Here is a 24,129-nt window from a genome sequence, read left to right as displayed (position 1 = left end):
CATAGATAGCAGGATTTACACAGTTGACTTTCAAAGGAACAAGGGAAAGAAAATTAAAACATCACCCTTTCCTTTGTGCAAGAAACTGTCCTTCCAATCACCCTTCAACCTGAATCAGGGGACCAATGAGTCAAGTTTGGTAAAGTTCTCCTTGTTTGAGTAAAGAAAAAGTGGTTCACAGAAGCAGTCAGAAAAAAAGTGCACCTCAGAGGACAAAAATAAACCAGATGTAAAGTAAATGGTTCATTTCATTAGATGACCATTTCTAGTAGGACATTCAGCTTAAAACTAAGTGCTCAGAAAACCACAAGTTATATCACTGTCCACTTCTAAATAATATTTTCTGAAATGTAATCAGGAAAGTAGAAGATGATGGAAAGAAAGCACTGTGATTTATACAACAGCCTCTGTTTTAGCTTCTTATACCTCCTCTCATCCTCCATTTTACCTTTCAAGAAGAACTTTTGCAAAAATCAATCAGTTAATTAATTAAACATTTGTTTATTCATTCAACAATGTTTTAGAAAACTCCAATATGTGTTGGGATTGTCGGCCCTGAAATACAGCAGTGGGAAAACCAGGTGCAAATACTTACCCTCACAGAGCTTGCTTTCTAGTGGGAGAAGACAGATGATTAACAATTAACTTGATAAAGTACATAGGAGGCTTATTGGGGATCAGTGCTTAGTATGCAAATAAAATTAGTCAAGTAGTTAGGAAATGTCATGAGATGCAGTTTGCTATGAGGAATGCCAGATAAAATATAGGGCACTCAATTGAATTTTAATTTTAAAAAGACAAATAACTATTTTAGTATAAATATATCCCACATATTATTGGGTGAACAAAGGGAATGTAATTAATGGTGAGGTTTATGGATTTAGTGAGCAAATGATGTATTGTCTTGTTTGGGTGATAAAAAGTTAGAGGAAATATTAAACAAGTTGAGATATAAGTGGATATAAAAATGCAAGTTGCAATTTTAGGTGTGAAAACTAAAATGTCTAAGATGAAATATAAACTAGATGGGATTAATGAAGGAAAGATAAATAAACTTAAACACACAACAATAGAAAATATCCCAAATAAAATACAAATAGACAAAAAGATAAGTAAAGCATCAGTAAGCTGTGTAGAAAAAGTAAGTGACCTAGTATAAATTTAATTGGAGTCCTCTAAGGAAAGGAGAACAATGCAATTAATAAAAGAGAAGAAACAATAGGTGAACACTTCAAATATGATGAAAACTGTTAACCCACCGATAAAAAGAGACTCAACACAACCTAAGCACAGGAATCTTGTAGGGGCATTATAATCAAGTGCTTAACCAGTGATAAAGAGCATATTTTAAAACCATCTAGAACAAAATGACAGATTACATGTGTAGAGACAAAGAATCACAGCAGATTTAAATCAGAAATAACGCAGCACAAAAGACAGAAAACATTGCATTATTCTGATTAGACATTGTGCTAAGATAAAATAAAGACAAAATAATACATATTAAAAAAAAACCTGATAGCCTATAAATGTATACCCAGGGAAATACTTTTTAAAGTATAAAGGAGAAATAAAGATATTTTCAGACATACAAAAGCTTAAAGAATTAATAAACAGTCAACTAGCAATACCAAATATATTGAATGAAGTCCTTCAAGGAGAAGGAAAAGGATAGACATAAAGAGATAAAGATTACTGGAAATGGTAGCTATGTATATAAATATAAAGACTTTTTATCTTTTCAAAAGGTAAGTTATTGTTTAAAATAAAAATAATAACTTTATTATAAAAACAATATCTACTTTGTAATCTATGTAGAAATAAAGTACATGGCAAAAATATCACAAAGGCCAGGAGAAGAGAGATCAAAGTATACTGTTGGGGGATTCTTATGTTATACCTGAAGTGGTATAATATCACCTGAATTTTAACTGTGATAACCAGACAGCTTTCATGTCAGCCCTAAAAGAATCTCTTGCTTCTCATTGCCACAGGGCTGATATTGCTGGAAATCAAACACAATTTTCATTCATGGGAGTTGCTGTATTACAATGACAGTTGAATTAAGTCTCTCTTAGTTTTTCATGTCAAAATTAAGGCATTAATCAGGAAATAATTAAATCCTGAAACTCAAAAAGGAGACATCTCATTGGACCCAGATGAAACTAACTATCTTGAAAGCCCTGGTCATGCTGAGACTCCCTTATAAGTAGAAGGAGCTTTCCATCCAAGGGCCAGGGAGATTAGACAGCCTCATGTTGAAAACGCTGCAATAACCCATAACTGTGAAAGACATTGTTCATTTTCCTCAAGACATATTACGGCCATCCTGTTGCCACTATACTCATAACTTGAGTTAAATCTCATCATACTCAAGTAGCACAGGCATTCCTTTTCTTCACACTACAGGAGGAAATGGAAATAGCTCACATATTGAAAGGTTGGAAGAGCTTGCTAAAATATATCAGCAGAAATATGTGCAAGTATATTTAAAGGATATTGAATGAAAGAGGGAATAATAGAACATTAGATTGGGCTGAATTAATTGATATGAATGCATTTAATGTTTCCAGGTTTAATGTATTAACTTGTGCAATTGGGTGTGGCTCTAACCACTTGGTTATTTGAGTGCATATAAACACAATTGTTAAATCCATTAATGAGACTGAGGTGCCAGAGCTTTCCTGATATGAAATGAGAAGAGAACTCAAAGTCTCAGGGAGATGGAAATATTGGACTAAATTGTGTGACCAGTGCACCCATCCCATAACTTTGTTCCATGAAAAGACCTAGAAATACTCTCCTTACTCAGGCATTGATAAATACACTAGTGGCAGGAACATCTCTGAAAGCCTCTGTGGATGCTTTCCATTGTAGATCAGCTGTGACTGTAGGGGATGCCACCATTCCAATTGGCTCCCCGACTTCAAAAAAGAATGATAGAATCCCAGAATAGCAGAGGCCAAGCAGCAGCACTTAATTCTCAAAGGGAAGGTGGTCACATTAACCATAAAGAGAAACAGAGACATGCCAGCAATTAGAATGCATTGACCTGCAGAGATCTTTAGTGGTGGCTAATTGATCACAATGTCCCCAGGAATGACATAAATGAGCAGCTTACTAGCATATTGCTTGATGTACATATTATGACAAACTCTAAATCTAGTAAAAAGAAACTTTTCTTGAGTTGCCAAAGTGGAGAATTATATCCTCTCACCAAGTTTCCAGATGCAAATCCATTCACAGACCCAGGGGTCCTGACTGTAGGAATTCTGGTCCCCTGGAAGGAGGACATTGAACTATTGATGCAAGAACACATTGCAAATCCTCCTTCAAGCCTTCCATAAGGAGATCATCAGCCATCCATTTACTAAGTGAATTTGTGTCAGGGGAAAGAAATACACCTGTCAGTGATTACTAGACACTGGCTCTGAACTGAGGCTTATTCCTGGTGACTTGAAATGCTTTTTACTCTGGCATCAGTGATCTCTGCTGGCTTGAAGATCTTAGCCTCTACGAGGAGAATGCTTCCACCCTGCCGAATAATGGCTTCATTGAATCAGAAGTTGAAGCTTTCATCTGGCCATCTTGGGTTCTTTTTGACATTGAATTAAAAGGGTAAAAAAAGGAGATAAGGTACTGGCTGAAATGATTGATACTAATTATCAAGAAGAAGAACTCAAGGCTGCTACCGCACATGCAGGTAAAGAGGACTGTATCTGAACCAAGGGGATTCTCCGGGTGCCTCTCAGACTGCCATGCCTAACAGTAAATGTTAACGGAAAGCTACAGTGACCAGAAAAGGCAGGGTGACTCAGAATTCCAAACCATCTGGAAATAAGTATATAGGTCACTCTCACTCTTCCAGCTAAAGAAAACAGAGGAGCTAAGATTCTGGCTGAAGGCAAGGGAAATATTGAATGGGTAAAGAAGAAAACCATAAAGACCAACTATGATCTTGGGACAAATAAGAGAAATAGGGACTACAGCTACCTTGCATATTTTTCCTATGCTTTTTATATGCATCTTCATATTTGTGTATATTAATCATTCTATTCTTTTTTCTTCCTATTTCTTAATAAAAATGTATTTCTGCAGAAGTTATGGAAGTTTAACTTTATGGTTTAGTCTTTAGGTAGTATAATACTCAATGGGACCATGACTAAATTTGGGGAGCAATTAATATTGTCTGCAATGGAAATAAAATCTGTTGGGACTGTGTGTAATTACATTTTAGGGAAGAGTGAGAACTTCTCCTGAGAGGAGGATATATGTACCTTGTGAGGTTATGCTGATGCAAGGGAGTGAAAATGGAAATGGAAGAGTGCATATATAAACTGAATAGCCAAGAGGGGGGCAGATGGGTTATCAATTTATTGCCTCTCAGCTCTCAACACATACTTCAATATATGCTTTGTGAAAAACAAGGATATTTCTTTCACCATGTCTCCATTCAAGTCAGTCTACCTCCTAATTGGACCCAGACTGCTATACCCATATTAACTATTGGATGGCCTCTGTCAGCCATTCAGGAGTTATTAAATTGGAAATTGGTATTTATATTCAAATGCTTTGTTGGTGAAACTGATAGGTTTAGCATTGATTTTTTGACAGATTCTTTCTCAATAATTACAGAACAAAAACATTAAAAATATTCATCAACTACCAATAAAAACTTTCAGAAAACTAAGAATAAAACTTTTTCAACCTGGCAGTGCATTCTGCAAAAAAATTTACTTAATGCTTTTTCTCCTAATGTCAAACCAAGAAGTGGATCTCTGCTCTCACTAATTTCATTCGACATTGTACTGTGAGTTTTAGCTAGTGCAAAATAAATTAGTAAAAAGGGAAGGGAAAAAGTAAAACTGTCCTTATTTGTAGATGACATAATTATCTGTGTGGAAAATTCTACAAAATCTACAAAATATCTAATGGAAGCAATAAGTGAGTTTAACAAAGTTGTAGAATACAAGATCAGTACAAAAATCAATATTATGTCCATATACTAGCAATGGATAATTAGAGCATATAACTTTAATAACAGTATTATTTAAAACAGCATCAGATAAATAAAGTACTTAGGGGTATGTCTGACAAAAATGTTTAAGAACTGAAAACTACAAAACATTGGTGAGGAAAAACTACAGAAGACCCAAATAAATGATCAGATTGTTTATTTAACAAATGTTGCTAAAGCAACACCTTAATCCACAATAATAATCATATACAAAAAAGTAATTCAAAGTGAATCATGGACCTAAATGTAAAACCTAATATTATATAACTTCTAGAACAAAAATGTAGGAGAAAATGTTGTGATTTGGGTCAGACAAATAGTTTTTTATAGAGAGCACCAAAAGCATGACCACATGACAAAGGATTAACAAATTGGATTTTATCAAAATTAATAAATTTTGCTAGAGAAACCAAGATGGCGCCATAGGTTAAACACCTAACCCGCAGCCGGGCACAACAATTTCAAAAATACAACTAGAGGTCAGAACGGTCATCGTCCAGAACCACAGGAGAGCTGGCGGACTGAAATGCCCACAGCTGGGGAGAAGGAGAAGGCCACGGGGACAGTCGGGGGAGCCGCAAAAGCCTGAGGTATGGAGAAACGGACGGAGACACGAGCACGCGCGCCTGCGGGGAGGATAGAGCCGGAGAGGAAGGGGCGGCTGACGGCCTGGCCGGCGTTCACTGGCAGGAAGGAGATAAAGGCTCCGGATTGCGCTGAGCGCCGGCTCCGACTGCACTGAACCCCGTTCCGGGCGAAACCCTGGGAAGCCAGGCGCAGGCTGGGGGAATGAATCTGGGCTGTGGGGCGCAGGCACAGAGGAGCGGGGGAAGGCAGAGCTCCAGAGGCGCGCACGGGAAGGGGCGCAAAGGACGGACTGTTGCCTGCGCCACTGAACTGCCCTAGCGGGAAGGAGACATAAGCTCAGGACCGTGCTGAACCCCAGTTCCGACTGCACTGAGCGCCAGTTCCGGGCGAAACCCTGGGAAGCCAGGCGCAGGCTGGGGGAATGAATCTGGGCTGTGGGGCGCAGGCACAGAGGAGCGGCGGAAGGCAGAGCTCCAGAGGCGCGCGCAGGAAGGGGCGCAAAGGACGGACTGTTGCCTGCGCCACTGAACTGCCCTAGCGGGAAGGAGACAAGGGCTCCGGACCGTGCTGAACCCCAGTTCTGACTGCACTGAACCCCAGTTCCGGGCGAAACCCTGGGAAGCCAGGCACATGCTGGGGGAATGAATTTGGCCTGTGGGGCAGAGGCACAGAGGAGCGGCGGCGCCAGAGGCGCACACGGGAGGGCGCGCAGAGGAGGGACTGTTGCCTGCGCCACTGAATGGCCCTGCTGGGAAGGAGACAAAGGCGCCAGACTGCGCTGAGACCCAGTTCCAACTACATTGAAACCCAGTTCCAGGCAGCGGGCGAAACTCCAGGGCGCGTTTCTCTCAGAGGTGTTTGCAAGGAATACAGAGGGACACAGACACAGGAGCCTCATGTCTCCTGCACAGCAACTCTTCCTATATAGACAAAGAGGGTCCTCATGGACAATTGGCCTGGAGGACAATTCCTCCTAGTGACACCAACAACAATCAAGACTTAACTGTAGATACTCACTCAGTTTCGCAACTGCGCCGCCCCCGCAGGCCGCCCGGCCCGGGGCACTGGGGACGCCGCGGCGGCAGCGGCTTCCGGAGCCCGGCGGCCGCCCAGCGCCCATCCCCGCCGCGAGGCCCCCGCGCGCCTGGTTCCGCGGGCCGCGCGCCCCGCACAACGGACGGAGGCCCGGGCGCCCTCTCCGTGCACCTCCCGGCGCCACTAGACCTCAGTAGAGTTGACTGAATTCAAGGGATTAAGAAGAACAAATTGGGGAATTCGAAAAAGATGACGGCGGAGGTGAAGGCTGATGTGTTGCCTCACATGGCAGTTTCGGAAATACAACTGGAACATGGACTAGTGAGGGTGGCGACTGCTGCTCGCGTCTCCCCAGACCGGGCGGCTGCTCCTCTCAGTCAGCACCGCAGCCGGGGCCATGGGCTCGTGGGCGCCGCAGCAGCTGCTGTGGCGGCGGCCGCGGACTCGGCGCAGCAGCTCTCTGTGAAGGAAGAGACCATCTTTCTGCAGGAGGGGCGCATCCGCGCCACCGACCTGGCCGAACTGCGCAGTGAGATCCTCGAGGCCCCGGAGGCCGCCAACACCGATTTGGAGGATTCTTAGGAGTTCTCATCTTACATTCAAGCCCTTTAAGCCATTTTGACAGAGGAGAATCAAGAAGGCGGCTAAGTTAAACAAAGGAACTGCGAACTCCACCGCGCACAGCAATTTCAGGGGCACGAATGGAGGACAGAGCCTCTGCCATCCAGAACTACAGGAGAGATGGCTGAATGGTAGATTTATAGCTAAGAGGGAAGAGGAAACCAGCGAAATCGGAGGGGATGAGGTGTGGAGGCGCGTGGGTCTGGTTGGTGGCGGGGGAAAGGGGCTTTTGTTCCAAACCTAGGGGAGATTAGCTCTCCATCACACTGAAATCCAGCTTCTGGGGACCCGTGGGAGACCCAGATGCCTGCGGGGAGAGGCGGGACTCTTGCGGAGGTGCCAAGCGCCCCTGGGTCTGGGGGAGGCCGCGCTCCCCTGGGTCCGAGTGAGGCCAGGGGTCAATAGATCCAGTTGAGGCCTCGCGCATCTAGGCCCGGGTGAGCCCAAGTGGCCCTGGGTCTGGGAGAGGCCAAACATCCCTGGGTCCAGGTGAGACCATGTGTCCCTGGATCGGGTGAGGCCTCGTGAACCTAGGCCCGGGTGAGCCCAAGTGGCCCTGGGTCTGGGAGAGGTCAAGCGTCCCTGGGTCCGGGTGAGACCATGTGTCCCTGGATCCGGGTGAGGCCTTGTGCACCTAGGCCCGGGTGAGCCCAAGTGGCCCTGGGTCTGGGAGAGGCCAAGCGTCCCTGTGCCCGGGTGAGACCATGTGTCCCTGGATACGGGTGAGGTCTCGTCCACCTAGGCCTGGGTGAGCCCAAGTGGCCCTGGGTCTGGGAGAGGCCAATCGTCCCTGGGTCCGGGTGAGACCATGTGTCCCTGGATCCAGATGAGGCCTCGTGCACCTAGGCCCGGGTGAGCCCAAGTGGCCCTGGGTCTGGGAGAGGCCAAGTGTCCCTGGGTCCGGGTGAGACCATGTGTCCCTGGATCCGGGTGAGGCCTCGAGCACCTAGGCACGGGTGAGGCTACGTGCCCCTGGGTCTGGAAAAGACCAAGCGCCCCTGGGTCCAGGTGAGACCATGTGTCCCTGGATCCGGGTGAGGCCTCGTACACCTAGGCCCGGGTGAGCCCAAGTGGCCCTGGGTCTGGGAGAGGCCAAGCGTCCCTGGGTCCGGGTGAGACCATGCGTCCCTGGATCCGGATGAGGCCTCGTGCACCTGGGCCCGGGTGAGCCCAAGTGGCCCTGGGTCTGGGAGAGGCCAAGCGTCCCTGGGTCCGGGTGAGACCATGTGTCCCTGGATCCGGGTGAGGCCTCGTGCACCTAGGCCCGGGTGAGCCCAAGTGGCCCTGGGTCTGGGAGAGGCCAAGCGACCCTGGGTCCGGGTGAGACCATGCGTCCCTGGATCCGGATGAGGCCTCGTGCACCTAGGCCCGGGTGAGCCCAAGTGGCCCTGGGTCTGGGAGAGGCCAAGTGTCCCTGGGTCCGGGTGAGACCATGCGTCCCTGGATCCGGGTGAGGCCTCGTGCACCTAGGCCCGGGTGAGCCCAAGTGGCCCTGGGTCTGGGAGAGGCCAAGCGTCCCTGGGTCCGGGTGAGACCATGTGTCCCTGGATCCAGATGAGGCCTCGTGCACCTAGGCCCGGGTGAGCCCAAGTGGCCCTGGGTCTGGGAGAGGCCAAGCGTCCCTGGGTCCGGGTGCGACCATGTGTCCCTGGATCCGGTTGAGGCCTCGTGCACCTAGGTCCGGGTGAGCCCAAGTGGCCCTGGGTCTGGGAGAGGCCAAGCGTCCCTGGGTCCGGGTGCGACCATGTGTCCCTGGATCCAGATGAGGCCTCGTGCACCTAGGTCCGGGTGAGCCCAAGTGGCCCTGGGTCTGGGAGAGGCCAAGCGTCCCTGGGTCCGGGTGCGACCATGTGTCCCTGGATCCGGATGAGGCCTCGTGCACCTAGGTCCGGGTGAGCCCAAGTGGCCCTGGGTCTGGGAGAGGCCAAGCGTCCCTGGGTCCGGGTGCGACCATGTGTCCCTGGATCCAGATGAGGCCTCGTGCACCTAGGTCCGGGTGAGCCCAAGTGGCCCTGGGTCTGGGAGAGGCCAAGTGTCCCTGGGTCCGGGTGAGACCTTGCGTCCCTGGATCCGGGTGAGGCCTCGTGCACCTAGGCCCGGGTGAGCCCAAGTGGCCCTGGGTCTAGGAGAGGCCAAGCGTCCCTGTGTCCGGGTGAGACCATGTGTCCCTGGATCCGGGTGAGGCCTCGTGCACCTAGGCCCGGGTGAGCCCAAGTGGCCCTGGGTCTGGGAGAGGCCAAGCGTCCCTGGGTCCGGGTGAGACCATGTGTCCCTGGATCCAGATGAGGCCTCGTGCACCTAGGCCCGGGTGAGCCCAAGTGGCCCTGGGTCTGGGAGAGGCCAAGCGTCCCTGGGTCCGGGTGCGACCATGTGTCCCTGGATCCGGATGAGGCCTCGTGCACCTAGGTCCGGGTGAGCCCAAGTGGCCCTGGGTCTGGGAGAGGCCAAGCGTCCCTGGGTCCGGGTGCGACCATGTGTCCCTGGATCCAGATGAGGCCTTGTGCACCTAGGTCCGGGTGAGCCCAAGTGGCCCTGGGTCTGGGAGAGGCCAAGCGTCCCTGTGTCCGGGTGAGACCATGTGTCCCTGGATCCGGGTGAGGCCTCGTGCACCTAGGCCCGGGTGAGCCCAAGTGGCCCTGGGTCTGGGAGAGGCCAAGCGTCCCTGGGTCCGGGTGCGACCATGTGTCCCTGGATCCAGATGAGGCCTCGTGCACCTAGGTCCGGGTGAGCCCAAGTGGCCCTGGGTCTGGGAGAGGCCAAGCGTCCCTGGGTCCGGGTGCGACCATGTGTCCCTGGATCCAGATGAGGCCTCGTGCACCTAGGTCCGGGTGAGCCCAAGTGGCCCTGGGTCTGGGAGAGGCCAAGCGTCCCTGGATCCGGGTGAGACCATGTGTTCCTGGATCCAGATGAGGCCTCGTGCACCTAGGCCCGGGTGAGCCCAAGTGGCCCTGGGTCTGGGAGAGGACAAGCGTCCCTGGGTCCGGGTGCGACCATGTGTCCCTGGATCCGGATGAGGCCTCGTGCACCTAGGCCCGGGTGAGCCCAAGTGGCCCTGGGTCTGGGAGAGGCCAAGCGTCCCTGTGTCCGGGTGAGACCATGTGTCCCTGGATCCGGGTGAGGCCTCGTGCACCTAGGCCCGGGTGAGCCCAAGTGGCCCTGGGTCTGGGAGAGGCCAAGCGTCCCTGTGTCCGGGTGAGACCATGTGTCCCTGGATCCGGGTGAGGCCTCGTGCACCTAGGCCCGGGTGAGCCCAAGTGGCCCTGGGTCTGGGAGAGGCCAAGCGTCCCTGGGTCCGGGTGCGACCATGTGTCCCTGGATCCAGATGAGGCCTCGTGCACCTAGGTCCGGGTGAGCCCAAGTGGCCCTGGGTCTGGGAGAGGCCAAGCGTCCCTGGGTCCGGGTGCGACCATGTGTCCCTGGATCCAGATGAGGCCTCGTGCACCTAGGCCCGGGTGAGCCCAAGTGGCCCTGGGTCTGGGAGAGGCCAAGTGTCCCTGGGTCCGGGTGAAGCCAGAGCCTGGGTCCGGGTGAGGCCGTGTGCCCCTGGATCCATCCGGGTGAGGCTGGGTCCCAGGCCCGGGTGAGACCACGTGCCCCTTGGGTATGGGTGAGGCCACGTGCCCCTTAGTCCGGGTGACGCCGTGCCCCTGGGTTCGGCCAAGACCAAACCAGAGGGAGTCGGACCTCCGTTACCGCCATTTGTCCACCATCCAGAGCTGGGGGGTCAGTGCTGACATGTACACATAAGGAACTACTGGACATTGAAATTGAGTCTCAAAAGAACTGTTGGTCCAGGGGGAAGCTCGCTACAGACTGATTCATTTGCCTGTCAGCATAACTATTATTGCTCGTCTCACATTCAGTGCTTATTAGTATATATCTAGTGACATATGATCTCGCTCATCTAGGGGAAATGATGAACAACATAGACTGAGGAACAAGAACAGAACCAGAAGCAAGGAGGCATCGATCGGACTATCGGGCCTCAGAGGGAGGATAGGGGAGGGTAGGGGGAGGGTGGGGGGAGGGGGAGAGTTCAACCAAAGGACCTGTATGCATGCATATAAGCCTATCCAACGGTTAAGTTCAACAGGGGATTGGGGCATGCGTGGGGAGAGGGGTGGGATGGGAATGGGGGGATGAGGACAAATATGTGACACCTTAATCAATAAAGAAATTAAAAAAAAAAAAATAAATAAAATAAAATATTGGAAATATAAAAAAAAAAAAAAAAAAAAATAAATTTTGCTCTTATAAAGACACTACTGAGAAACAAAATACTGATTGGGAGAAAATATTTGCAAATTCAATGTCTGATAAAGGACTTGTTTCCTAAATATATAAAGATTTCTCACAAACCATTAATAAAAAAACAACCTGCTTGCAAATGCGGTATAGATTTGAGCAGGAACTTCACCAAGCATGCTATGCAGATACAAGTAAGTACATGAAAAATTAGTGAAGAAAATACAAACTAAAATTACATTAAATTAACCCTATACACTTGTTTAAATGCCTAAAATTGAAAAGTCTGGCCATATCAAGTGTTGGCTTGCATATGGAATAAAAGAGTTTGGATACATTCCTCATAGATTTTAAATGGTTTAACAACTTTGAAAATAAATTTTGGAACTTTTTTAAAAAGTTGAACATGCAACTAACAGATCACCCAGCCATTTCAATTCTTGGTATTTACACAGGAAAAACGAAAGTACATATCCATATAGAGACTTGTACACAGATGTTCTTAGCAGCTTTATTTGCAATAACAAAACAAAAAAAAAAACAAAAAAAAACAAAAAACTGGAAACTACTCAAATGTCATTCAAGAGATAAAAGCATAAACAAATGTGGCACTTGAAGTAAGAAAGAATGAATTATTGATACATGCAACCATGTGGATAAATTTCAAAATAAGTAGATGAATTTCACAATAAGTATGTAACCAGATGGCAAAGGAACACACTATATTACTCCATTTATATAACATTTTAGAAAAGTAAAGCTAAGCAGTAATGACTGCATGCTGATTAATGATTACTTAGGAATGAGAGGGAGGCAAAGGGACTGAAGGGACGGATTACAAAGAGGCATTAGGAAACTTTTGAGGGTAATGACTTTGTGCATTATCTTAAATGTAGAGATGTGTTACTGGTAGATGCATAGGTCAAAACTTATCGAATAGTATACTTTAAATATGTGAAATTTATTATTGTGTATCTCAGCATTGCTGCTGTGGCAAAGCCAACACAAGAGTTTCAGACAAAATGGCAGGAAAGGATTGGGAAGAAAACTAAAAACAGTTGTTCAGGAAAGAAATCAAAAAGAAAAAGAAGCCCTAGCCGACTTGGCTCAGTGGATAGAGCGTTGGCCTGCCAACTGAAGGGTCATGGGTTTGATTCCGGTCAAAGGCACATGCCTGGGTTGCGGGCTCGATCCCTAGTAGGGGGCGTGCAGGAGGCAGCCGATCAATGATTCTCTGTCATCATTAATGTTTCTATCTCTCTCTCTCTCTCCCCCTTCCTCTCTGAAATCAATAAAAAAAAACATATATTTTTTAAAAAAGCAAAAGAATCTTTAAAAAATATTGAATGTTGTTAAAAAATAAAAGACAAAAAGGATTAAAAATGTTCATCACATACAGAAACAAAGTCCTTAGAAAGGATTGATCCAGACCCCTGTTCTTTGCATACAGTTTTGTGCCCTTCATTTTTAAAAGCTGGTCTGTGGAGGCCCATTGAAATATAAATTGATGGTATTTGAAAGCTGGAGAGGTAACTCTATTCTAAATTGGGACTATATGCCTGGCTGCTTCAAATATTAATCATAAGGAAGTTCTTAAATTAACTGAAAATTGTTGCAATTCCAATCATGCTTTAAAAGAATAAGTTAAAATATCAAAAATGGTTTGGTGGATGCTAAGTTATGCTTTTCCTATTTGCTTATCCTTTATATTAATCAAGCTTGTACGTTAGGACAGGTTTTTCATTAGTTCTTTAGCTACCTTTTTTCCTGATGGTTCACCCATTTCAAAGCTGAATGAGCATACTTGTCAATGTGCATAATTTTGAATATCAGACGAGCAATTTCTTTGACTCATAGTGACCGTTGTATACTATAATGTATTTGATAAGGATCTTCCACTAAATTTACTTTTCAGAGAGAAAGACAGATTTGGAAAACACTGTTAATTAAATGAACACTAGAGGCCCAGCACATGAAATCGTGTGTGGGTAGGGGCCCTAGGCCTAGCCTGCAATCAGGGCCATCTTCCACCTGTTGTCCAGTCCCCAGCCCTGCCCCGCCACCGACACCCACCCTGGTTCCCCGTGGTTCCCCGTTCACCATTCGGCAATCAGAGCCTGTGGGCTGGGGGGAGGGACCAAGAGGTGGTCAGTGCACCTCATAGTGACTGGCCAATTGGTCATTCAGTTCGTTATGCTGTTATGGTCGTGGCCTTTTATTATATAGGATTTCCAAGGTAATAAATTTGGACTTATCACTGAGATAGCTGACTCAGCCCTGAGTAAGCCTGAGAGAGCACTGAAAGTGCTATTTTACTTTAAGATCTCATCATATTTAAAACTAGAGGCCCAGTGCATGAAATTCTTGCACCCGGGGGAGGGAGGGGTCCCTCAGACTGGATTGTGAGAGGGCACAGGTCAGGCCAAAGGAGCCCATCAGTGCATGATTGGGGCCAGAGAGGGACACGGGAGGTTGGCCAGCCAGGGGGGACAGCGGGAGGGCTCCAGAGCATGTCTGGCCCATCTTTCTCAGTCCCAATTGGCCAGACCCCAGCAGCAAGATAACCTACCGGTCGGAGCATCTGCCCTCTGGTGGTCAGTGCAGGTCATAGCGAGTGGTTGAGTGGCCTTAACATATCATTAGCATATTACATTTTGATTGGTTGAATGGCCGACTGGATGACTGGACACTTAGCATATTAGGCTTTTATTATATAGGATACATTTCTTTTAATTGTGCCTTAGAATAGTTAAAAGAGTTTGGGAAAGCCATAGGCAAAATTACCAAATGTTAATTTTAGGCATTTAGATGCTCTTTACCATAATTGCAAGAGAAGAAAATAATGACATAACTAATCCTGATACAATCAAAATGCTTTATTTAGTCTGCATGAAACTTTTCTTCTGGGAATTACAGAATTCTCCATCCTATTTAACATAGCATATGGACATAGCATATACTATTATTGTAGTCTTCTTTTTCTATTAAAATGCTAATGAATAAAAAGGGATTTCATTCTTATTAAGGAGGGTAGAGGTACAAGTGTGGGAGAGTGAATTAAAAACAAACCTACTGGGAGAAGAGATAAGAATTCCAGACATCTGTGTGATTCTTTCTCCCACATATCAAACTCAGAATCATACATCCACAGGGAGGAGGGATATTAAAACACAAAAGAAAAAGGAACCCAAACTTATAAAAAATAGCAGACTATGGCAAAGGGGTTCAATAAAAGAAAACAGATTTCTTATTTTATTCATAGAACACCATTGATGTTCATAAAATCTAGAGGCCCACATAGGGGATGGTTTAATGGTTCGTTCCTTTGTCATTTTAAGAAAGTTACTTAAGAAAAATATAATTTTATTATTCTGGCCTTTTCTGTCATGTCCCAGGTTTTTCTTGCTGACTTGTCTTTGGTTAATTCAATATTCTTTACTGTCTCCTTGTGTCTGCAAAAATGTTTATGAAACGAATCCTACCTTAATCTATATCACAAATCCATACCTCCCTCCCAGGTTTCAGATCCATTCAAGCATTTCTCTTAGAGAGTCATTCAGATGGATAAATTAAGTACTGTACCCTGAAATATCATCAGATGACATGGCTTTTTATTATTTTTGTCAGAAAATTATAACCTGGCACACCTTAAAATAAAGATGTGTTTGCTCTGACACTCAGCTGCACTGTTTGAGAGAATTTATTTTTATGTTGATCATTAAAAAAGGTGAAGGGCATGGATGAAACTGTGCTATTTATAGTGATCCTAGAGGTGACAGGAAAAGAAAGGTATTATAAACTTGGATGTCCCAAGTGGATTTGCACAAGGTGGTTTACATTTTATAGCTGTGTACTTACAACTTTTAAAAATAAAAATTCTGAAAAAATAAACAGCTTTCATATTTAAAATTCCTACCTAAAAGGCAACCTTGTTTTGAAGACTTAAAACTTTGTAGTTTTAATTACTCTTCATCCTTGATATTAGAGGTTTTTAAAATGCAAATTAAAAAAAACTTGTATATCCAAGCTTAGCTTGTCAGATGGATGTCCCACAAATTCAGAAAATCCAAAATAAAGAAATGCCTTTTCTCTTCCAGTGTTTTCTTATCCCAGATTAACTCTCTTGGTAGACGGATGATACGTTGATTCATTCTAGTTCCCAAACAAAACTGAGAACCATCTTATGTGAATTCTTCCTACCTCATAGCTCACTATTCAACAAATCACTATTTCTCTTGTTTTCTTTAACTTTGCATCCCCACTGTCACTTTTTTACCGAGAAATAATCCATAATTTATTCTACTGTCATGAAACTTCCTAAACTGGAGTCTGGTTTTTCCCGCCTCGCTGCTGGAGAAGACACCAACTCCTGCCATCCTGACAGCTGATGCTTTTTTATTATTTAACCTCTAGATACCAAAACCACATTCCACAGGCCCAATGCTTCATACTTTGTGTTTTTTTTTCTTTTTAATTTTAATTTTATTTATATTTTTATTGTTCACAGTATTACAGATGTCTCCCACTGCCCTCTCCTCCAGCCAGCCCCTACCTCCCCTCAGGCCTTCAACACTCTATTGTCTGTGTCCATGGCCTACGCATTTAAGTATATAAGTTCTTTGGATTTTTGTTTTATGCTTCAGAAAAATCTGATTCTTTTTCAAGTTTCCTATAGGTTTTGTTCATTTTCTATTTTTATATTTTTGCACTATTTGCTACCTCTTCCCTGAATGTTTTTCTACCCTTTCTATTTATATTTATCACCCAGCACACACAAACACTTATAGCAGCCTCTCCAACTATGAGTTCTGGATGAACAACATAGTCTGTTACATTTCAGTCTTCACAATCAAACAAGGTTTATGATGGGATAAATAAGACAAGTTACTGGAAAATATGTGATGCACACATTAAGAATAGGAAAATATAAGTGTATTGAAATCATGAAGAATAAGAGAATGACAATATTGTAGGATAGAAGAAGGAACAATAGTTATTAAAGGCTCAATAGAGTAAGATTTTTGAAACATTATGCTGCCCCCTTTGGGTTGCAACCGTTCTGTGAGTTGTTAAGAAACTCGTGTTCTTATTGCCGACTTAGCTAAGTGAATTCCTTTATTCTCATATTCCACGATAGCTTCCTATAGTAATTAGGATAGAACAGTTCACAGTTAATAGACTGCTCAAGATTTTCTGAGTCAGATGGGTTTGACCATTGTGTAAAGCACTTTCTTAAGTGTTCTCTCAGGTTTTATCTTATTCCAGCTCATTTGACTTGTTGGTACTCTCTCTCCTCTCTTGTGACTAAAACACAGTCTTGCTTTTCACTGTAATTTTATTCAATGCTGCATTCTTATTTTTCATAGGTATATTTTTTGTTTGGCTTAAGAGGTGGCAGAGAAGTTAAGATTTAATATTTAACCTGTTTGGAATAGATAGAAAACATAACACTACTTATAGGTGAATACTAGATTAAATAGGATTATCTCTCAAATGAGAACATCTACACATTTTCATCTACATTTAAGTAGTGTTATATATTACCATAATAAAAATTTTAAAAGCTATTAATAATTGACACTTTCAATGTAAAAATTATTATAAAAGATCCATACTTGATAGGTAAGTTATTATTTTTCTCATCAGATTTGGTTTTAGACTTAAATTTGTGAGTGACTTAGAATGATAAATGCAATAATAATAATAATTTCCAATAATGTTTGGCACAAAGTTATACATATATTTGTTAATTATTAATATGTTATTACTAAATTATACATGTGATTTTTAAATTATTAACTAAAGAACTATATTTGTATTTTTTCCTGTCTTCACCACATCTGAAAATAAACATTCAAAAGTGTTTTTTGATCTACAGTTGCAGTAAAAGGTAGCAGAAAGCAATGATTTTAGAAAAAAGCCTTTTCATATTTTCCAATTGTTTGAGGTTCTCAAAAAACTTTGTGAGAATTAATATACATTTTATTAGAAACTTTAATGCTCCATAAGGGTTTCACTTTTAAACATAATTCATTTTAATTAAACTTTGTTTTTAAACAAATCTTTTAATTTTTCTTTTGAACCCACTATAAAATGACTACTAACTAAGACTTCAGTGCTTGGTAATAAAAATAGGTATTTTTGAACTTGAGGTTTTGCTGTTGTCAAATATATATATTCAATCTATCAATCATATCAAGCATGTATCTGTCCAATTATCTACTTATCTACACATCAGTTCACTTATCCAACAAACATATGTTGAGTATCCACTGTGTGAAATTGGTCATTGCTGAATATTATATTATAAATCAGCATAGATTTTGTCCTTTAAAAGCTTATACTCTGATAGATTAAATAAAATGCATATATAATCATAAGGGCAAGTAACATTTGTTAAGCAGTGTAATAAATGTAAAGATCGGTTGCCATGAAATTACAAAGGAGAGTAAACTTCTTTATAATGGGAGAAGGGAAATTTTAATGGAGGAAGTATACAAATTTGGCTTTATGGGGGGAAAAAAGCTATGAGTAAAAAAACCTGAGGAAATAAGATGAGGAAGAGAAGACCATTATAGGTATGAGAAATGGACCACTGGTGTGTGTTAGTACATGCCATTCAGGATGGCTGGTGTGCATTGTGGAATCGGGAGGCTCTCAACAATAAGGTGGAAGAAAGTCATGAGATTTTATAGATCATCTTCCTAGTACTTTCCTCACTATCACACTTTTATAGTCCTTTATTTTTATTTAAATGTGCTCCTTTACTTTTTTTTTCACTGCCATCATCAAATTTATTATTCCAATGGCACTAATACAGCTTTGAGGTGCTCATGGTGACATTGCACAAAATTTTCTGCCTTCTAGCTTCTGTCCAAACAGAAATGTCTACCTGCTTGTTCTTTCTCCCTTTATGGGGGAAAATCCACTGTGGACCACTTACCCAAATAAACCTCTTAATGTATTTTAATTCTTTTTTTTTTTTTTTGGACATTTGAGTTTTCCTCAGAAATGGAAAGAAGTATTGGGTGTCCCATCCCACCTCCCCAGCCAAATAACTGCCTGTAGCCAGGGCATTTCTGTTGCCTCTGAAATCTTGAAATAAATATAGAAAGAAACAGCATCAAGTGTTCACGTTGAGTGACGGCACAGAGTGGCCCCAGAACCAGTCAGGTGAGTGGCACTGTGTCTGGACAGTCTCAAGATGTTGTGGAGAATGAGGGCTTGTGTGGTTGATCATGTGCTGGTGAGGGGGGTGGCACCTGGGTGGCAGGCTGCAGGAAAAGCAATCTACAATTTGTCCAGGAAGTTGTCCAGAACTGGGATGCCTTCCTTCAGCCTTTGTGCTTTCGTGTCCCGGCCACCACCTGGCTGGGGCGGCTGGTGTTGTCAAAGGGGTCTCAGGGCAGGATCTGCCAGTGGTCAAGCACACACTGCGGAAAAGCCTGGCCACTTGTGTTGGATCTCAGGTTGGCAGTGAAGCCAAAGGACTCATTGACAGGCAGGTAGGCCTTCACAACAAACATGGGGGTGCCAGCCACCTGGGACTCCTCAAAGACATGGCCCCGCTTCCTGTTCAGGACTCCGTTGATACCACCAACCACTTGCTCTGGACACTGGATTGCCACAAGGTAGACGGGCTCCATGAGTCGGGACGGGGCAGTTAGCATGCTGGCGTAGATGATCTGGCCACCCTCTCGGTGGATAGCATCAGCATGCAGTGTTACATCATGGACATCGTAGTGTACACCTCACATGTTCTCCTCACACAGTGCCCCCTCTTTTGTGGCCCATGGGAAGCCAGTCACTATGCTGTCCTTGATCTGGTTGAGATACTGCACACCCTTGGTGATGTCAGTAAGGATATTGGACCCAGTGCATGTCCCTTTACTTCTTTCCCTCCATTCAGTCAAGGTTTTGTATTGATGACATTATTCAGCAGTCACTTCCCTCTTTAATTGTGTTTCATGGAGACAAAGGAGTGACACAGTGAGGCTGGGACACAGCAATTCATTTTTCTAATATTTTTGAAGCAACTCATTTTAAACCAGGCAGTGTTTTATTGTGTGTGTGTGTGTGTGTGTGTGTGTGTGTGTGTGTTTTCAAATCTATTAAGAGCTTAGCACTGTGTCTGAAGCAGTTGGAGAAGAGAAAGGGTGTTCTGAATTTAATTCACTAGAAGGAGCAAAATTCACTCAGGAAACATTTAAAGATATCAATTTGGACATAGAATGAGATTGAGTACCGGAATACATGGTTTACCAAGAAAATATTCCAGGTTTATTGTATTTAAGTTAAACATGAAGAATAACTACTTCACTTATTCACAAATAGTTATTCAGTGTTTTCCATGTGTCAGGCTTCATTGCAACCAGGGGATATGGAGTAATTAATAAAAGCACATAAATATATGCCTCCCGGCTTCATGAAACCTTAATTGAAAAGGAGAAACCCAGACAATAAAACAAAAATAACCTTTATATTGTATCAGATAGTGATAAGTGCCATGGAGGAAATTTTTCAAAGTAAAGGGCAGTTTAGAATATAGAGTCAGAAATGGCAATTTAAAATAGTGGTGGGGAAAGTTCTCTCTGATGTGATATAAGAAAATCCTTAAAGATCATAAGAAAGTGAGTCGTGGTGAAAGAGTATCCCAGACAAATGTAATATCAAGTCCAACAGCCTCAAGATGGGAGTAGTTAAATCAATTGTCTACTAGGAAAGAGCAAATAAGATAGTGTGTCTGGACCTGAGAGGGGCAGAGGGACAGGAGAGAAGAGAGGAGAGGAGAGGAGAGAGAAGAAGAAGAAGAAGAAGAAGAAGAAGAAGAAGAAGAAGAAGAAGAAGAAGAAGAAGAAGAAGAAGAAGAAGAAGAAGAAGAAGGAGGAAAAGGAGGAGGAGAAGGAGGAGAAGGAGAAGAAGAAGACGAAGAAGAAGAAAAGAAGGAGGAGGAGAAGGAGTAGAAGGAGAAGAAGAAGCCATCAAGGAGTGATACAGGATCTTGGAGGCCTTAAGGACCATGACAAGGATTATGGCTTCTACTCTGAGTAAGATAGAAGGCACTGTAGGACTACCAGAAGAGTGTCAGGATCTGACTTAAATTTTAAGGGATGACCTTGTTGGAGAACAGAAAATAGGGTAGGTGGTTGAGGGCAATATTGAGTGAGAATAAATCTTATGGCACATTGAACAGTCCAGAGCAAGAGTTCACAATCAGTGGGACACAAGTCCCAGAGGAAGAGCATCCAACAGTTCATATGCACACAAAGCACTGTCATTCTGGTCTTAATTTAGCTCTCCTAAAATATGCAGCATGAATAATGGATATGGACTCATGGATATTAATAAAATCTACATTCTTTAAACACATACTGATTTTATGAGAAGTATTGTATGAGAAGTATGAATGGTCTTAAACAATAGATTCTAAAAGAATAACTACTACATTAGAGGGGACCTATAAAGTTTGTCATTAAAATAAGTTTATGACTTAAAAAATTGGAAGCCACTGTGCTAAATAAGGGGACTTGACCTCCAGATGCAGGCTTTCTTCATTTTCATAAGGAAGACATGAGAAGTGGCCAACTTCCTGATGTAAGTCAGCAGATTGTCCAATATTGGCAGATTTCCAGCTGTATTCAAACTCTGTCCTTTATGTCCCTCTTTGCAGGGATTAAAGGTGATCATGGAGGGGAAGGACTACCTACAGGGATACTGGAGAGGCTGGCTCAAGTACTTGTCAGTGCTATTGGGTCCCATCCTTATTGAACCTCAGATCTGGTAGCACTACAGGTATTAGAATTTTCCCAAAGCAATAAACTATGTCCATTCAGATATAACCTATAGCTCCTCCTCCATGTATCTTTATAGCGATTACTGCATTATACAAATATGAGGAAAGAATTTAAATAATAAATACACATATATGTTATTTTACATAGACACGGAAAAAATGTGATTGCTACTGGTTAACCAAATTATGTCTTATAGTTTATTGTGGACCTTAAGAACAAAATGTATTTTAAAATGGTGCTCACTTTATTATCTTTTATAATTATCAGAACATTAGTATGCTGGTAATAAATAACACTGGTCTGGAATCATTAATTATTCTCAGTTTGAGAAAATTTACTGGAACATTGATAGAACTGATTAAATTAAACTAAAATTATCATCCTCTTTATTATTTCTAATAAATAAATAAACATAGGTATGTGAGCTTTTGTTAATATTTAAGTTAAATCCTCAGAATTAATGGTCAGAATATTATATTTGTCTACAGTTTCATTTGCAATATTCCCAGCCTCTATTATTTCCTAGTGTTTCCTAGGAAAATAAATCACACTGTAACTAGTATCAATATATATTTGTTTCCCCAGAGAGGCCCTTTTTACCAAGGCTTGTCCTCTATTTCAAGGTCAGTGCATTAATGACAGCACATGACTCTGGTGAGTTCAACCTCTTAGCTTGCAAATTGCTGAATTTTTGCTAAAAGCAATTCTTGAATTAATTGTAACTATTTGGCCAGTTCAGACTCAAATGATGCCATCTGGGTTGGCCAAATTGGACTGTGCAGAAGAAAGTGAAGAGCCTTTTAAACACTAGGCTGTATTCCGCTTTGCTCTAGAAATGGCCACAGAATATAGCCTTTGTTTTTGCCTCCTGATTCACTCATGGCACAACAAGGGTAACCCTCCCTATTATACTCATGCTCTCTTCTTTGTCGTCTGACACTGGAAATTTTCTATTTGTCCAGTATTTCCATTCCATAATTGTATTAATTTATATTCTCCCCTCAACTTGTCTTCTTTCAAAACGCCGCTTTAATTAGAAACAAATCTTTGTATTAGATAAGCCACAAAGACAGCAATGTAGAGGAAGAGCTTGATGTTGGAATCTGTCCACATTATTTACCAAATGGTTCAGTATTTCCAAGCAGCTGATGACAGACCAGCCATCAATCCAAATTCATTTCCAGAGAGACACATAAAAACTTTACTGCTTAACAGAGCTCAAAATACCCACCTGTCTCTCTGACTAAAGTGCAAGCAGGGACTGTTTTGCTGATTCTGGGGTCGTCTTTAATCTTTTACATTGGGTATCACCATCTGATGCTAATTATATTGTTGATGTTTCTAATTCCTCTTCAGACTGGGAATTTTTATCACTTTAGATTTGGGTGATTGAATTTGGGGGGCAAAAAAGCAGATTATGGAAAATGTGTATAAACTCGTGTATAACTGTATGAACTCGTGTATAACTGTAATGCACTCCACCAGCTCTATCTAGAAATGCACTCACATCTTTTCTGCATTTCTATTTAATTGCTTGAGCACCCTTACTTATCATTAATTGGAAGTTTATTATTTTCTGCTTGAGGAGCCTCTCTCCCTGTACTGCAGGCACTTACCCAGTTCAACAAGGGGTTATCTGGGCTTCCACAGTCAAATGCTGAGAAAACTGGAGCCTGATTAGTTGGTCACTAGCATAGCTACAGTGTGTGCACAGGCTTGCTGAGTAAGGTCACCTTTCACTCAGGCTCTCAAAAGGCAGACTTTTCCAGAAATACACTCACATGAATATAATCAACTGATCTTTGACAAAGGTGCAAGGGTGATGCAATGGAGAAAATATAACCCTTTCAACAAATGATTCTGGAAAAACTAGACATCTACAAATAAAATGAACCTAGACACATATCTTACAACCTTTAAAAATTAACTCAAGCCAAGCCAGTGTGGTATCATCCCATGAATCAGGAAGTCGTGGCTCAATTTCTGGTCAGGGCACATGCCCCAGTTATGGGCTGGATCACCAGTGGGAGGCATGCAGGAGGCAGCTGATTGATACTTCTCTCTCATCATTGATGATCCCATATCTCTTTCCTTCTCCCTTCCTCTTCTGGAATCAATAAAAACATATTTTTTAAAATTTAACTCAAAATGGATCACAGATCTAAATGTAAAATATAAAACTTCCAGAAAATAATACCAGAGAAACTTTGGGTTTTATGATAATTTTTTAGCTAAGACAACAAAATCATAATCCATGTATTTAAGAATTTATAAACTGTGCATTAAAATTAAAATTTCTGCTCAGCAAAAGACTCTGTCAAATAATAAAAGGACAAGCCACAGATTAGGAGACAATGTTTATATCTGAGTAAGGATTGTTGTCCAAAATATACAACTAACTAATAAATGTCAACAATAAGAAAACAAATAACCTGATTAAAAATGACACCACCTCATCAATGATGAACAAAAGGCACATCAGCATATAAAATGATGCTCCTCATCATATGTCATCAGGGAAATACAAATTAAAATAACAATGTGATACCACTCATTACACATCTATCAGAATGGCCAAAATCTAGAACACTGATAACACCAAATGATGGTGAGAATGTGGAACAGTACCTCTCATCCATTGCTGGTAGGAATACAAAATGGTACAGACACTTTGGAAGAAAGTTTGGTCTTTTCATAGAAAATTAAACATATTCTTACAAAATGATCCAATAATCATGCTCCTTGGTATTTACCCAAAGGAGTTAAAAACCTTATGTTCACACAAAAACCTGCATATGGATGTTTATAGCAGCTTTATTCATAATTGCC

At 42.9% G+C, this 24,129-nt stretch overlaps 1 pseudogene; it reads right to left on the bottom strand.

Moving 5' to 3' along the window:
- Positions 1–18,796: 18,796 nt before the first annotated feature.
- On the bottom strand, positions 18,797–19,278 carry LOC103287838 (elongation factor 2-like; annotated as a pseudogene).
- Between the last annotated feature and the right edge of the window lie 4,851 nt (positions 19,279–24,129).

This window comes from Eptesicus fuscus, chromosome 2 (assembly GCF_027574615.1).
Source record: "Eptesicus fuscus isolate TK198812 chromosome 2, DD_ASM_mEF_20220401, whole genome shotgun sequence".
Classification (NCBI taxonomy): domain Eukaryota; kingdom Metazoa; phylum Chordata; class Mammalia; order Chiroptera; family Vespertilionidae; genus Eptesicus; species Eptesicus fuscus.
The sequence above is the reverse complement of the archived record's forward strand: the minus strand, read 5'-3'. Positions and strand labels throughout refer to the sequence as shown.